This window comes from Phoenix dactylifera, chromosome 11 (assembly GCF_009389715.1).
Source record: "Phoenix dactylifera cultivar Barhee BC4 chromosome 11, palm_55x_up_171113_PBpolish2nd_filt_p, whole genome shotgun sequence".
Classification (NCBI taxonomy): Eukaryota; Viridiplantae; Streptophyta; class Magnoliopsida; order Arecales; family Arecaceae; genus Phoenix; species Phoenix dactylifera.
This window is the reverse complement of record NC_052402.1, coordinates 28983118-28995734: the sequence shown is the minus strand read 5'-3', so window position 1 is coordinate 28995734 and position 12617 is coordinate 28983118.

The following is a 12617-nucleotide window of genomic DNA, read 5'->3' as shown; positions in this document are numbered from 1 at the left end:
TCCTAGACCGGTATTGCTACGACTGCCTATCGTGCTGACCTCCACCTTAGTTCCCATCAGCCATCCATGGATTTATCATTAACAACCCCTCATATGTCACTCTTGTCTTGATTATATACCCGATTGCTTAATTTGGCTAGTTCATACCAAGATTTCCACAACTTAGGTTGGCAGACACTGTTATATAGCTATCTATCCTTTTTCTCTCTTTCATGAATTGTTCCACCATTAATTATAACTAATAATATTTTTTTGATTATTGATTCGGTTCTATAAGGGTGCAATCAACTAGACAAGAATACGTTGAGCAGGAGGATTTACGCTCTGATCTCTAAATCAAGGTAAAAATTCCTAATTTCTTTATTTAATTAGTCACGTATTGGTAGGATTAAGAAGTTAAGTGTAAAAGTAATTTGAACGTCAAAATTTTGACTTAGGAACTTAGCAATATTTGGTTAAATTATTAGTCAACGACAAGTTGCTTCATATCGATTTTTAAATTGGACATGTTAGCATTGTAGCTAGATTGGTTGTGGTCAAGGTAAGAATCGTTGGATGTAATCACCTATATGTATACTTATTTATGCATTACATGGTTTTGGTTGCATGGCCCGATTTTTATTGATATGTAATTGTTAGTACGATTATTTTTGTTTTCTTTATTGGATGCATGTATCAAATATTAATGGCTTTTTTGGATGATTGGAATATGATTTTGGCTACTTGAAATTCTGAAAGGAATATAATGTTATATTATATTTACTTGGAATGAATAAGAATAAATAAATTGATGGTTAAACAAGAGGTGTTTGGACTAGCCACGTTAAATTATGAATAGCCTTATCATAGCCAGAAATGTGGCGTTGTGAATAGCTTCATCATGGGCAAGAATGTGGCATTGTGGATAGCCTGCAACAGGTAGGAATGTAGTATTGTGGATAGTTCTGCCATGGGTAGGAATGTGGTAATTGAGCTTGCTGGTCACAGCCTAGAGCATGGCCGTGGTAAGCCCAAAACTAAAAGATAATTATTGAAGGATCCATATCTAGTTAATGAGAAATAAATAATAGGATATATGAAATCACTATTGAATAAAAAAAAATTTACTTGATGATATTGGTGATATATCACTTTTAAATCAAATGGATAATTGATCTATGTTCATACATTTATTTATTGGTTTATTTGAGCTATACAAGATGCTCAATATGAGATTTGATGATTTATGTTTTCACTCTAATATTGTTTATTTGCTATTTTTAAATTGTATTATTATATTGGTATGGATGTGTGAATTTATTTACTGAGGTATAAAGTTGACACCACCTCTTTTCTTTTTTTTTCAGAGTTACAGGATGTTTAGTACTTGACTATGATTTGGGATCTTAGAGAGAGGAAGAATAGTTAGAACACTGCTAATACCGGTCTAGTAATGAAAAGTTATAATTGAACAACTCTTGTACTTGTGAGTGATGGATTATTTTACCTTATTATAAATGAGATATTGTTCAGTTATATTAAGGTTGTAACAAATTTATAGGCATGACATATTCTCTAGGGCTTTACCTTAAGAAGTGTGTGTCCGTGTCACATGGTGACCAGGGTGATGGGTTTGATGTGTGACATTGAGGTAATATGAATTAGAGAAGTTCATATTGTTGTTGGAAAGCTATTACACAATGTGTCGACAAGACTCAATCAGGGCTAAACAATACCATAAGAAATGGACAATTAGCTTTGATCCTTGATCATCTATGTCTCTTTGATGTTCCTATTAGGTATAAGCCTACCATTATCGGTCCTAAGATGAATGAAATTTTTGTGGAAGACCTTATTATTATATAATAAATCATAGAAAGGATTATGGACATAGTTATTTATTATAGAAATATGAGCTTAGCTATTTGTTGGCATTGATCTCCTACTTTTCAAGGTAAAGGGCAAGTTGGATTCATCTACAATCATGTGGCTCTCAAGAACATGCTTCTAAATGGTAGAGACAGAACTTGCTTGCTACGAGTCGACTCGAACACACTATTGGTGATTGATATACCTTCACGAGCGAACTCCAGTAGATTACGAGTTGACCCTAGAATAGTCTCAAAAGACAAACAAAAAGTCAAAGAATTTATCGCATTCGCTAGTCAACCCATGGAAATCACGAGCTAACTCTAGTTAAATAAGAGTCGACCCCAAAAAATAATGAGTCAACCTCTAAATGACCACAATAGAAAAATAGAGAGCAACAAAACTTGTTCCGTTGATGAGTCGACCCCTGAAACAACGAGTCCAGCCCTGAAAGCAACAATCAACCCCTGAGTCGACTCCACAATGTACATAAGAAAAACAAAGCATAGTAGAAATAGAAGCAAGCTCGAGTTGACCTCTGAAGATCACAAGATGACTCCTGAAAATCACGAGTCGACCTCTGGAGATATTGAGTTGACCCCACTGCACTTGACAATAGTAATGAGTAGTTTTTCTAAGTCAGAACGGCTATTTTTCATCTCACAACGGCTCTATTATCTGTCTAATGACTAGGAGTGTGTTCCAATCTCTTTCAAAGGATATAAATGTATTGGAACACCAAAGAAAAAAGAGAGCTCAAGCACTACAAAGAAAATCTACAAGAGCCAAAAAGAGAAAGAAAAAGAAGAGAGCATTAAAGAGAATATCTTTCAAGAGCATTCATAATGAGCTGAACGACCATATCTTCTTCAGATGAGAGTTAGTAAAGCGCATTCAAGATCATTCAAAGCCAACCAATAGAGTCAAGCTTCTTTTATTATTTGTATTTATTGTATAGGGGTGTACTTTATCGTGCCTACCCTTAGGGCTCATTTGGTTCGTGAAAAGTATTTTTTCTCATAGGAATATGATTCCTGAAAAGTAAATTTCTAGGAAGAGGATGCCTAGAAAAGTACTTTTGGCATGTTTGGTTGACCATGAAAAAGTGACAGATTTTCAAAGTGCTTATGTTTGGTTGACCATCCACTTTCTGGAAAAGTTATGTATAATTTCTATTATACCCTTAATAAAAATTAGATTTTTAATGCCTCTTTAATACTTATTTAATGTTGAAGGATCTTTTTAGAAAAAAATAAAAATAGAGTTATTTCCGCCTCATGGAAAAGTAACTTTCCCATGTTTCTTATGAAAAAGATTTTTCCATGAAATGTGGGAATCATATTTTCATGGGAATGCAACTTCCCGTCTCTCTCCTTTGAAAACTCCAACCAAACAAGAGGCATCTCATTACTTTTCCGTTGACCACACTTTTCCCCTTTCTTTTCCCGCGAACCAAACGAGCCCTTAATTCCCATTGACCACACTTTCCCCCTTCTTTTCCCGCGAACCAAACGAGCCCTTAATTTTTTCTATACTTTGCTGTAACAAATTTCAAAAAATTAAAACTTGGAAAAAAACAAGTCTAACCCGGCCAAGAAGTTACCCTCGCCAGAGGTTGGGCTAAGGCCAGTCACCAACGTAGCCTCAGAAAGCAATTTGGCTAAGGACAATCCTGCATACCATGAAGGGCATTGACCATCGTCTGATGCTTATCTAACAAAATCAGGAGCAGATTCATCACCTTCTTCCTTAGCATGGTCTAGTGCATCGGGAAGGCCCAACCTTTTGCCAAGGTGGCATGAAATAATTGAATCTTCTAGCTATGAATAGAGGAGACTGAATGGAAGAAAGTGGCAACACTTCCTGCTAGAGAGGTGCCACCAACCCTTATTTTGGGATGCTCCTTTAACTGGAAGAAAGATCAAAACATCCCCATAGGAGTAAAGCTATGCAGGATGACAAAGAAAAAGAATTCGATGATCATCCCCTAGGCATTGGGCATAGGCTGAGTCGGGACGAGTTGGTACCTATACAAGAGCTCGGTGAAAAGAATTAGGATAGGGAGCCTTATCCCACCTTCAATGTTTCCTCGTAAAGGGCGAGCTAATCCTTCCCATGCAATGGCACTTGACCATAAAGGCTGGGCAACTCTAGGAAGAAGCTCTAAGGAATATAGTACTCAAAGTGAATCCTCTTCAAGTCGATCTCTCCCAAAATGCTTTTCTTAGTGGTTGGTGCAAAGTTAGCCGCAAATGAGGATCATTTTGAGGCCTCGAAGACTCGATCAGGAGAACGTCGACCCATAGGCTCATTGTCTGATGACCACTCCGCTATTTGCCTTTGTATTTCTCCTGACCAAACAAAACAAAGGAACGGGAGAGAAGTAAAGGGTGGAACCAGGGGTGAAAACCCTAAATACTTAGGCTAGAGCAAGATGCCAAGAGGACCTACTAGAGACTTAAAATGAGGAAGCTCCCACGGAGGGACAAAGGACAAATACTAGTAGCGAGAATGGGAAAGGACTCTGGCCGAAGACAGAAGGGAGAAAGGACTTCAGAGACAAAGCACTACCTACTCTCAATCTCTCCCAAATGAATGGATGTAGAAGGCTCAAAATGGAGACGATGCATCGGTCGCAAGCATTATATAGAGCCTCGAGCAACCTACATCGACATGACCATTCGAGTAGTCAGTCCAATCTCCGCAATGTCAACTAGGGGTTTAATTATGAACTGTCAGTTAGATTGCTACAAGCAAAGTATCCAATCATTGTCTTAGAAATTCTGCCACTAATGATACTACTTCCAAAAAAATAGATGCCAATGCACAATGATAAATGCCCTCTCTAGAAGATTTCCAAAACTAAAAAGACAATCTTGGCTAATCAGTTTCATGGCTCATCTTAGCTAGTCAACCTGATCGGAGGAAAACTACTTTCTTCTTCCAAGCCGATCAAGTCAATTCGGCCTCGGAAGTGGAGAAAAAGTGATATGCCTCAGAACCAACCATAGCCGACATGATAAACCGACCAATGGGAGTACACGATATAGCCGCACGTTGACCACTCAAAGCTCCCCACGTGACCAACCTAGAAGGCGCAAAGAGTCTTTCACATTTCAAACTCTCTCTCCTACTAGTAATAGTTTGGACACAATCGCGAATGGTTTCTGAACAAGCATGCTACGTGAGCAATCCATCGACCGAGAAGCACGGGTATGATTTACAAGCAAGACACATGGGTTGTTATGATAATGGCCATCGCATGTGCCCAATTCTCTCGATGATAGGCTCTAGTCCTCTACTATATATTGCATTCTTGGAGACTCTCTAGATAAGTTCTCTATTGATTCTCCTATACTATCATTCTACCGCTCTCAGGCATCCCTTTATTATTTGAGAGTCAAGTCTGACTTAGGCATCGGAGGATCTTCCACTAGATATACTCCAATAGGCAGATTTCGTTGTCTTATTATTTTAGGTTGGATCTAGCATCAGAGCAATGGTCAGAGCGAGGCCTCTGCAATCCATCGCCACCTTGGGGACGTGCGACATTGGAGCCATTGTCACCCAAGTACAACAACCATTAGACCACCATCATAGAGGCGTGTAGCGACCCTTACCCATCCTTCCCGATCTAGATGAACAATGATCCGAGTACTCCAACGTCCTAGCCAACTCGGTGCCATGGTCGGGCCGATTCCCAGTGATAGTAGGTGCTATGGAAAAAGGAGCCTCTACAAAGACTAGCATTGTGGCTTCACTCTTAGAGTGCGTTTGATTCGCGACCAGAATCGGAATTGAAATATATTAGAATGGGAATCAAAATGGCCATATCCCCCAACATGTTTAGTTCATGATCGGAATTAGAATCGGAATCAGAATTAGAATTAAATTTGAATACTAGGAAAGAATAGAGATTGAATTTTAGGAAATTAGGGCATTCTTATTCCCCCTTGGAATCAAAATGGGAATGTCACTCTCCCAACCAAATGGCTAGAATAGAGGCACTCATTTCCATTCCTATTTCAGAGTCCAACTCTCACCAACGAAATATGCCCTTAACCTCTGGCTGCAATATAATCACCGCTTTCCCAAAAAATTCTGCTACTTGATCTGCATCAAAGCTGTTCTTAAAGGACCGTGTATCGTAGGACCTTTTCCTTTTACAGTGTTGAATGGTGTACTCATCCCAGGAAGAGAGGTAAGAATGTTTGAAAATGGTATAACCCCATCAGGCCTGAAATGTGCTGCTCTGCTGCTGTTTCGATGGGCAGATGCTGCTGCAAGCAGACCTGGAATGTGTTACTTTATGTAATTTCTCTAAGGTTGTAGGAGGTCAGACTTGGACTTGACAACTTTTCATCTTTTCTTCTCTTTGTTCCCTCTGTTTTCTTTTCCTTTTCTTCTGTGCGTGTGCGCACATGCGCGTGTATGGTAATACTCCCTGTATTCATTCCATTTCAAATCAATGAAATGTGAGGTGGGAATTTCCACCATTTGTTTAGAAAAGAATTATTTGCTGCGTTTGAGATAGCTGGTGGTTTTTAGGATTCAGCCGGGCATGTGACTGACCTAGGCTTGAGGTGTTCTATTCTAAGACTTCTCATTGGATATGAGGACAAATAGATTGTCTGGTTGGATAGGTTGTTCGGTTGTTGGCTGCATTTACTAGATATATTGGGGGATTTAAAAGAAGACAGTATATCGGTGTCTATAGAAGATAGTATCTCAATCGCAAAAGTATAAGTTCCCAAGGATAACTTGGCAAACATTCAAAAGAATTACTTCATAAAAAAACTTTAGAAAAAGATGGAAAAATTAGCGAAGGTAGGATTTAAATCTATTTTTTTTTCATTGAGGATAATTCAATTGATGAATCAAAACTGAGGTATATAGCCTCTATTTATAAAAGTGTAATAAGGTCCATCCTTGCACAATTCTATCGGATTCCTCTCCTAGTTCGAATAGGGCTAGTTTTCAAATAAACTCACAATAAATATTAAAAATAACTAAAATCCTACAAGAGGTAGATCTCAACTCTTGCATCAACTTTGCCTTCTATCGCTCCATTGAATTCTTCCTAGATTGAAAAATATGTCCAGTCAAAATCTTTTCTAAAAAAAATTTCTATTTATTGGCCCATTTCGGGGTCCAAACAATAAAATTTCGACCCGTTTTAACCCTGTGGGGGGTTTGACCTCTGTCGTATATCTCAAAAAACTATTCGATATGAAAAAAAAACAACATCTCAATCGGGCATCATATGATCATATTATGGCCTCTAGAAGTTTGGCATGCAACGTAGTGTTCCGATATGGTGGATTTCGCTCATGAACCCTGTCCAGCCTTACGTGTAGTGGCCAAAGTGGTCGACATTGACCTCAACTTCCTAATATGGTGCATCTCACTCTTGGACCTTATCCATCCCTACTTGTAATGGCCAAAATGGTCTATATCGAGTCTAGTGATTTTTTTGTATCATGATAGCCTTTGGCTATGCTATTTCAATAATTTGAATTCAAATTTTCACATAACAATGTCATAAATCTGATGCCATAGAATAGATATCCAATACACAATGGCTGGTTTTCCGGGTGATGGAACACCAAATTGTGAGGCACCACAAGACCTGGAGGTTGCTGTATCCACTTATCAAGTTGCCTGGGAAGTGGAGCCTACCAGTCGTTTTTGTGTCAAGAGCTTCTACACATAAAGTTCAACACTGGTAACATTCAACTTTCTAAACTCTTAAAGTGTTGTAGCATGAATGGTTTTTAGTTTGTTTGTTCATCTAGGCACTCTTCATGGATCAATTTACCTCCTAGTCCACGTAAAGATTAAAGGGACTTAGGTATTTCAAAATTTTCACTTTCTTGAAGTAATAATCAATATTTTGATAAAATTAAGCCGGGTAGACCTTGATAACAAAATCAGATTTATTACCTGCCTACAAAGCAGGCAACCATCAAGTGCTCATGGGTCTTCTTAATCTTGGTCTTTGTCATTATCATTGAGATTGCTTTTTGTGATGTTTTGAAGATGCATGCACTCTGATTATGAAAATGCATACATGCATCTACTTGTATGGGCCATATATTTATAATTGAGTTGCTACTTTCAAACATATGTCTTCTGCTCGCTCTCTCTCTCTTTCTTTTCTCTCTTCCCCTCTCCTCTCTTAATATTCATCTAGTGGCTTAGTACTTAATATGGTTAAACAACTGTGCAGAAAAAATAAGTGATAAGCTAGTGATGTAATTCTTTATCCTTGTCATGATCAGAACTTGTATCCTACATGGCCATGACCTGTCCTCAAGCAAATCATCAGGAACCCAATCTTTAGATGATTTGACCAGCAGTGACTAAAAGCATTGGCTGATAGCTGGTCACAATGAGTATTGGAAGGTCAAGCATTCTGAATTTTCTAAGATTAAAATGTGCACAGCTCCAGGATACAATTTTGATTTAAGTGACAATAATTATCAATAATGCACAGCTATATCTAAATATTCTTGTTTTATGGAGAGTTTTATCAGGTAGTGCACGGCGATATCTAAACATTGGGGTTTCATGGAGAGTTATCTTTAAAATATAATTTCTCATTCTTATGGTTCCCAAAGGTTATGCTTACATTTCCCACTCGGTTCCTGCTTGCTTCCTACTCTGCTTTTAGCCTACCACTTTATTGCTGCGTCTTTGCTCAGGCCAACACCTCCTTACAACTAAAGACTTGTCACTTGTTGATAACCGTAGATGCCAAAATGGGGTTGCTTTCGCCTGTATAAAAGATAAAAAAAAATTCAACATTGGGCAAGTAGGTTGAACAAATGACTCAAACTATCAATGAATGAACAAAGGGCTGCTTATCTTCTCTTCTTTTTTTAGACCTTAGAAACCATTTTTTGAACAAAAGGAATCTTTTTATCTTCCAATTTATAGTTCTTTGGTGTTAAGCGGGCTGAAATTGAAAGTAGGAGCAGAAAAGGTTCCTTAAAATTGTATGCTAGCACTTGCCAAGCATTGGCATGGCATGACACAGCATGTATCCATGCCGGCACAGCATTTAAATAAAGTATTATAATAAGATTAACTTCATTCCAAATCATGCCAAATTCTGAACAAGAATAGATCAAGAATTAGTTCCATATCAATTTGAAATTAAAATTTATCAATATAAGGCTGTTTAATGACATTATTTGCTTGCTTGCAGAGAATCTCATCGAAGAGGGCAAGGTGACAAAGTCTCATGCTATTGAGGTAAAACTTAACGCCAAAGCCTTTTAATTTGGGTCTAAGTAGTTTGTCTTCCTTTTGGCTTAAACCATTGATTTAATTGAGACCATGGTCATTTAGGAAGGGAACTATTTTAGTTAAATTACATTTATCCATCTAAACTATATGAATTCTTTATTTTGCAGCTGAGCAAATTGACTCTTATTTCATTGTATAAAACTGAGCCAATTGTTATTAGAAGTACTAGGCCAATTCTCTATGACTGATGAATAAGGATTAGGTGAGCCCATATTCATTTAAATTCAATTCTGTTTAAATCCATTCAGAATTTATGTTGTAGGGTTGAACTTCTTATGAATTTATAGTAAATGTAAATTCATATTATCCTTATAATTGCTTTTATTTTTCTTTGTAGTTGGAACTGAGATTGTCTTGAATAGCTTTAGATCTCTACATGGTCTTGTGGCACTTGGAGTTCTTATGAGTAAAGATTCATCCAAGATAGTAGGAAAGGATGTACTGGCTATGACTTTTGGAAACTACAGATTTACAAGGGTACACAAAAACCTTTGGTAAGATTTAATGATGGGGACATCAAAGCCCTTCATTTAAATGATGGAGCCATCAGAACCACTAGGTCACGGCGCACCAGAGATTGACGTCAATTTGAGTTGGACCCTTGAGATTAGGTCCACTCGAGTTTGCATCATTTCTATTTTATTGCATTATTAGTTGCTTTGTTATTAGTCCAGTCAATTTAGTTGGTTGCTTTAGTTAAGTCAGTTGGTTTAGCTGTTAAGTCGTATAATTGGATCTAGTGATTGGATCGATTTTGGTATGTAATCAATCGGTTGACTTAGTCAATTGATTGAAGATCTAAGTTTGGTATGTCGTCAATTAATTGACCTAATATAAGGCCTATATAAAGGTCAGCCCTCTCATGTATTAGGGATTGAATGACTGAAAAAAAAATTCTAGCCTCCTTTCTTCTTCTCCTTCTTCCTCCTCCTCTTCTCTTCTTTTTGTGTTTCTATAACCTCTTCTTCCTCCTCTTTCCCTTCTTCTTCCTCCTTTTCTCTTTTTCTTGCAGTGGTCCGCCATCAGCTTGATATCAAAGCAAACTAGATTTGCCTCTGTTGTCAAAGACCCGATCCAGTTTTTTTCCTTTTTCCTTTCCTCCCCCTCTTTCACATCTCCCGATCTGTTCTTCCCTCATCCAGCCCGCACCACACACCTCCTTCATCAGGCTCGTATGGGAAAAAAAAAACCCTTTCTTCACCCTTCCCTATTCCCCTTTCCCTCCCTTCGACCGAGACCCTCAATGCCGCCAGCAGCGCCGCTGGTTTGTCAATGCCGCCCACCGCCGCTCTGTGACCATCCCAGAGAACCGCCCCGCTCACATCCGACCGCCAGAGAAGAACACGCCCACCAACCGCCAAGCCCCTTGTCGGCAGTTCCTCCTCCAACCGTCAAGCCCGCAGCCGTTTCTCCGCACACCACCACCTCCGCCACGCAGCGCCACATGCCGGATCGTGGCTGACACCGACTTCTCCCAGCAGCCACCACTATCATGAGCATTTCCGCTGAGGGTCCCAACCGCACGGTCCACAATCAGCCAGAGAAGGCCCTCTCTTGTGCCACCGGCCACCATCCGTTGCTGCGGACTACGAAACCGCGACTGAGATCTCTGCCCTGCAGCTGCCGCCGTGAGGATTGGAGTGCCCTCCCGAACCCATCAGGAGGTTGAAGATGGTCGGTTAATGGGTAAGAGCCAAACCCGTTAACCCATAATCAGGTAGCCCAGATCTAGAAAAAAAAGAAAAGAAAAAAAAAAGATGCACGTGACCTGTACGTGACGGACCGTAACGTGTATTGGATCGGGTCAAACCCGATAACTCGAATCCTAAAGGATCCGAGTTATAAAAATAAAAAAAAAAACTACCTCTCCATCTTCCTCCTCTGCGGCCATCTGCAATGCCGCAACGCTGCCCTTGAAGCACCGCCGCCCGTCGCTTCTCCTTCTGCCGCGCTCTGCCTTGATCTCCGCCGCGAACCGCCCCACGACTGCTTTCTCACATCGCAGAACTGCCCCTCTTCCTTATTGAGATGCCGCTTCACCTGTCGCCGGGCGCCGCCTCCTTCGAGCCCCTCTTCTGACCGCCGCTTCCTCCGAGCCCCTCTTCCGACCGCCCCCTCCTCCGACCGCCCCATCGGCAGACGCCACCACCCCGCCATGTTCTGCCCCCTCCTCCTCACCGCCGCCACCGCTTCCCTTCCTGCCGAGCACCACCACTTCGCCCCCTCCTTCCCTCGGTCACCCCCCCAACTTTCACACTCATCCGAGCCACCACAAATCACCCCTCCCCAAACCCCTTTTTTACACCACAACCCTTTCCTCCCCCCACCCCCTTCTCTCTTTTGTCTCACGACCCGTTTCTTTCATCAGGCCCAACCCACCGTGGGCTTCCTCCATGGCTCCTAGCCTGTAGCCCATCAGGCCATCTCCACACCGGCCCAGAAAGCACCCCTCCTCCACGGCTTTCCCCACCAACTGTTGATTCCTCCTCGGCGTCCACTTCAACCGTGAATCAGTCCGGATTCAGCAACCAGTCTCACTGGTTCTTCTTTGTTGTGTCCATCCTCTTCCTCAACGCTTGAGAACCTACGAGCGAAGGGTGCTAATCGTCCGCTTTCTGACAGGTTGCACGAGTAAGTTGTCCTGCACCATACCTGCACTCGATGGGGTCGAGTTTTTTCCACCTGAGAGGAGTTGATGGAGACATCAAAGCCCTTCATTCAGATGATGGAGCCATCAGAACCACTAGCTCATGTCGCACCAGATATTGACATCAGTTTGAGTTGGATCTCCGAGATTGGGTCCACTCGAGTCCACATCATTTCTACTTTATTGCATTATTGGTTGCTTTGTTATTGGTCGAGTCAATTTAGTTTATTGCTTTAGTCAATTGGGTTAGTTGTTAAGTCGTGTAATTATGCCGAGTGATTGGATCGATTTTGGTATGTAATCAATCGGTTGACTTAGTTAATTGATTAAAAATCTAAGTTTGGTATGCCGTCAATTGATTGTCCTAATGTAAGGCCTATATAAAGGCCATCCCTATTATGTATTAGAGATTGAATAAAAAATTCTAGCCTCCTTTCTGCTTCTTCTTCTTCTTCTTCCTCCTCCTCTTCTCTTCTTCCTGCATCTCTATAACTTCCTCTACCTCCTTCCCTTCTTCTTCCTCTACCTCCTTCCCTTCTTCTTCCTCCTTTTCTCTTTCCCCTGTAGTAGTCCGCCATCATCTATAGGTCACTTGAAAAGGATTATAAATGCTATTGGAATATCAATGTGTGGCCTTCAACATATGTACTATTTTAAATATTTACTTTGTATATGTATTTGCTATAGAATCTAATTTCCTTCCGATTGATACTTCTAGTTGTATAACAATTATTCGCTTTAATCATTTTGCAGGTAGCATTTCTTGAAATTTAACTCATGAAGGACTTTTTTCTTCTTGTTACTTAGTAAA